Below are 5490 nucleotides of genomic sequence, written 5' to 3'. Positions count from 1 at the left end.
GAGGGCCCATTGTCCTCATTACGTCAAATTAAGTCACCAACGGTAGGCTGTACGCCAACCTCGGTGCCCAAATAAGGATGGGCCGCCAGACCCAGCTAGCACAGTGGATCTGGGCCGATTCCGGCTGAGAGTCGGACCACTTGGCTGAGAGTCAGACTCGGCCGATGTCATGTGGTCCGAGTTTGGGCCACCTTCGGCAGTATTACTCATGGCTAGGATGTGGCGATTGAGTTCGGGCCGATTCCGGTGTTCGTTATCTGTCCCAAATATATTACTTGGGACTCGGTCCGATTGAGGCTAGTCTCTGGCAGATTATTACACGGGCTGCTTTATATAATTAACATTTCATTATTTGTTTTTCCATATTTTGCTGGTTCGAGACCAGTGTCGGCTGTGCCCAGGAAACCCATGAGGCGATGCATAATTGGCCCAGCGTCGTCTGAGTTAGAGGGTTTGGCCGGCCGGGATGGCCTTGTCCCATCGCGCTGTAGCGACTCCCGTGGCGGGCCAGGTGCATGCACGCTGACACGGTCACACAGGTGTAAGGTGTTTCCTCCAACTGAAAATGTTTTTTTCTGTGGATGGGTATAATTTGTATGTACACAATGTATAATAGTAATATTTAAAATGACTAAATTGGGTCATTTGTAAACATTTATTGAAGTTGCATTGGGCCGCTTCTGGGGGGATTCTGGTAAGTTACCGGTAAAGTGGCTGAATTCTGGTAGACGGAAACGGCCCGATGTACTTGGGCCGATTCTGGGCAGTCATTCATTTGGATTCCGGCCGAGTCCGACATCTGATTCCGGGCCGATTCAATCAGTTCCGGCCCCCCCCAGAACACAAACGAAGATGTTGGATTTGTCTTAGACTATGTTAATCTACAGTAGGGTCCTGCTAAGTCAATATTTATCCTGCTTTGATAAGCATAAACAGAATTGATAATTGGTATATTTTGTTATCTAGGACAGCCTCTTATTACACTTAAGGACATGTACGTGCGCATGTGCACACAGAACGTACACACAACGTTTTATGTACTAGTTTGCAGGCATCTTTTTCAGCCACATGCTGTTTTTTCTTAGGCGAGTGAATTCTCTTATTGATCCACACAGACTTAGCGGGAATTGGCCATAGAGCTGGACCCGACTTTACCACAGAGAACATTCAAGGACATGTTCTCCTTAGAAATGTGTCTGTTGCTGAAATTAAGTTGGAGTTTGCAATTGTTTGAAACACACTGTATGTTAACTTTAATCCATAATGAATGGTGTTTGCTGACCTCATCGTGCTTTTTATCAGGAGGATCAGTGAGAATTGTCCACTCCTGTCTGTCAGAAGGCCGGCCAGTTAAATGTGTACTTTAAAGTTTTCAAAAGAACCTAAGAAATATGTTTACCAGCATTTGAAAACTGCATATACCCACAAGGCTGCTATGTGGTGTGGCTGAAATAATGCTCTCTCTCACTCTCTCACTCTCTCACTCTCTCACTCTCTCGACAATCCTTCTGCTGATGGGCCGGGCACCAATCACAGCCAGGTCTGGCTAAGCTTCCTCCGTTCTCACCAGAGGACTGAATGTTCTCTCTTCCTCCATCACAGATGAATGAGGCCTTTTGTCAGCTCTGTCTAAACAACAAAAAGGAAGAAGTCAAGGATTTCACTTCCTCTCAGGGTATTTCAGCTGAACAGTTTAAAAGTAACAGGAGCTATTCGAATACAGTTTGGCAATTGCATTATATGATGTATGTTGTGTCCTCCACTGAAAATGAACACATTGAATGCTGCTTGTTTTAATAATACCCGAGAAGCAAAAGACACTCAAGTTTGAAAAGTTAATGTGGGGTCACATCAGGGTGACGGGGTGGAGTCACCCTCAAAGACGCCAGTGTCGTATGAGGCAAAACAGGAAGTTGCACAGCAGTGGAGCTCCAAAATGGACTCTTTGTGTCTCTTTTTTTTTTCTTCCCTTATCACTGCCCATCTCCTCTCAGATCCGTAGAGTGATTGCCTGGGCCTCAGTGCTGTCTCCATGGCAACAGACCAGCTAGTCCCCTCAGGATGTGTTGATGATGTACATCTCAATCGGATAGCTGTGATAGGCCTGGGGGCAGTCATGTATTTAGCCTGACCTAGTGGAGCAATCATTTCAGGTGTGAAACTGTCTGAATTCGCTTCAATATGAAATGATTGTTAGATCAGTGTAATAGGGTTATTTGATAGGACAATTCAAGAATTTGTCATCTCTGATATACACCGAGTGTACAAAACATTAAGAACACCTGCTCTTTCCATGACATACTGTAGACTGACCAGGTGAATCCAGGTGAAAGCTACGATCTCTTATCAATGTCACTTGTTAAATTCACTTCAATCAGTGTAGATGAAGGGGAGGAGAGTTAAAGAAGGATGTTTAAGCCTTGAGACAATTGAGACATGGATTGTGTCTGTGTGTTATTCAGAGGTTGAATGGGCCAGACAGAAAATGTATGTGCCTTTGAACAGGGTATGGTAGTAGGTCCCAGGCGCAAGTTTGAGGGTGTCAAGAGCTGCAACGCTGCTGGGTTTTAAAAATAATAATTTTTTACCCCTTTTTCTCCCCAATTTCATGGTATCCAATTGTTGTAGTAGCTACTATCTTGTCTCATCGCTACAACTCCCGTACGGGCTCGGGAGAGACGAAGGTTGAAAGTCATGCGTCCTCCGATACACAACCCAGCCAGCCGTACTGCTTCTTAACACAGCGCGCATCCAACCCGGAAGCCAGCCGCACTAATGTGTCAGAGGGTACACCGTGCACCTGGCAACCTTGGTTAGCACGCACTGCGCCCGGCCCGCCACAGGAGTCGCTGGTGCACGATGAGACAAGGACATCCCTACCGACCAAGCCCTCCCTAACCCGGACGACGCTAGGCCAATTGTGCGTCGCCCCACGGACCTCCTGGTCGCGGCCGGTTAAGACAGAGCCTGGGCGCGAATCCAGGGACTCTGATGGCACAGTTGGCACTGCAGTACAGCGCCCTTAACCACTGCACCACCCGGGAGGCTGCTGCTGGGTTTTTCACGCTCAACAGTTTCCTGTGTGTGTCAAGAATGGTCCACCACCCAAAGGACATCCAGCCAACTTGACACAACTGCGGAAAGCATTGGAGTCAACATGGGCTTCAATCCCGAGTGGCGCAGCGGTCTAAGGCACTGCATCTCAGTGCTAGATGCGTCACTAAAGTCCCTGGTTTGATTCCAGGCTGTATCACAAACGGTTGTGATTGGGAGTCCCTTAGGGCGGCGCACAATTGGCCCAGCGTCGTCCAGGTTAGGGTTTGGCCGGGGTAGGTCATCATTGTAAATAAGAATTTGTTCATAACTGACTTGCCTAGTTAAATCCAAAAATGTAAATCCAAATAATCCATGTGGAATGCTTTTGCCACTTTGTAGAGTCCATTCGCTGAAGAATTTAAGCTTGTTCTGAGGGCAAAAGTGGGTCTAGTCAGTGTATACACCGTACACCATTGCAATATGTTAATTCACCTTGTTAGCAACATTACCATTAGGCCTATCTATGAGTCATTGACTATGACATTGATAAGGCAATCTACTTTAGGCTGGAACTCATTCTCCCACGATACAGTAGCCATGTAGGCCAATCTGATATCAATGTAGATAAGAGTGGTTGACGGTGCCTGACTCCGTGCACCAGAGGAGGCTGGTGGGAGCAGTATGAAATGGTATCAAACATATGGAAACTACATGTTTAACTCCGTTCCATTTATTCCATTCCATCACAAGGAGCCCATCCTCCTATAGCTCGTCCCACCAGCCTCCTCTGCCGTACACGTATTCAGAACATTGTGAAACCAATGATTTACTTGATGTCAGGGTGTGGCTGATACTGAAATCTTTAGATTTGCAACTATTGGTGCTGCACTGATAAGGCATTGCTTAACTTCATGAACATTGAACACAGGAGGTTGGTGGCACTTTAATTGGGGAGGATGGGCTCTTGGTAATGATTGGGGCAGAATAGGTGTAATGGTATCCAATACATCAATCCCATGATTTCCATGTGTTTGATGCCACTCCATTTACTCCGTTCCAGCCATTACTATGAGCCGTCCTCCCCTCAGCAGCCTCCTCTGTGTTTGAATAATGCATGAGGAGAATCAGATAGGATCTTTCCCATGTGGAAAACCTGCTAGCATGCAGGTGTTCACGCTACATTTTCTACAAAACAGGACATCATCTGAATCCTGCATGCTCTTCAAGATTACATGGACACAAAGCGAGTAATGTGATTGAGTACTTTGTTTCTCTGAGAGGTTTTGTTGATTTGAGGTTGGTCCTCCTCTAAATTCCTCTCTGAGTGAATTTAAAACAATACACACTGTGACGTGTCTGAAGTTCTGTTGTCTCTGCACAAGGAAGTCGGCTTTAAGGAGCTGATTATACTTCCTGTTTTGGATGAGATTCTTTGGCCACCTAGCAGCCTACTGTTCTCCTTTTGGACCAGTTTCCTCCTTGTTTGGAATTTGGTATTTTATTAGGATCCCCATTAGCTGTTACAAAATCAGCAGCTACTCTTCCTGGGGTCCACACGAAACATGACATCATACAGAACATTATTAGAAAAGAACAGCTACATTTTTTTAAAGGCACATGGAGCCTACATATCAATGCATACACACAAATTATCTAGATCAAATAGGGGAGAGGCGTTGTGCCCTGAGGTGTTGCTTTATCTGTTTTTTGAAACCAGATTTGCTGTTTATTTGAGCAATATGAGATGGAACGGAGTTCCATGCAATAATGGCTCTATATAATACTGTACACTTTCTTGCATTTGTTCTGGATTTGGGGACTGTGAAAAGACCCCTGGTGGCATGTCTGGTGGGGTAAGTATGTGTGTCAGAGCTGTGTGTAAGTTGACTATGCAAACAATTTGTGATTTTCAACACATTGTTTCATACAAAAAAGAAGAAGTGATGCAGTCATTCTCCCCTCAACTCTTAGCCAAGAGAGACTGGCATGTATAGTATTTATATCAGCCCTCTGATTACAATGAAGAGCAAGACCTGCCGCTCTGTTCTGGGCCAGCTGCAGCTTAACTAGGTCTTTCCTTACAGCACAGGACCACACGACTAGACAATAATCAAGATTAGACAAAACTAGAGCCTGCGGGACTTGCTTTTTGGAGAGTACTTGTCAAAAAGGCAGAGCATCTCTTTATTACAGACAGACCTCTCCCCATCTTTACAACCATTGAGTCCATATGGTAAATATCACAAGGAAAACCATTACAGAGGTGTGGCTTGGTGACTCAGTCGGCTCATGCTGGGAGGAAGACACTGTTGAACGGCTGTGTAGTCGACTGAGCATTGGCCAACACTCTTCGGAACTTCAGATACTTAAGTCTCTTGTGACAGAGTGGGTCAAACATTACAACATTATAATCAAGTAGCTGGTTGTTGGTGCCGAGATTACAAATACTCAATT

The sequence above is a fragment of the Oncorhynchus tshawytscha genome, linkage group LG07, assembly GCF_018296145.1.
Source record: "Oncorhynchus tshawytscha isolate Ot180627B linkage group LG07, Otsh_v2.0, whole genome shotgun sequence".
NCBI classification, from domain to species: Eukaryota; Metazoa; Chordata; class Actinopteri; order Salmoniformes; family Salmonidae; genus Oncorhynchus; species Oncorhynchus tshawytscha.
This window is presented reverse-complemented; position numbering follows the sequence as displayed.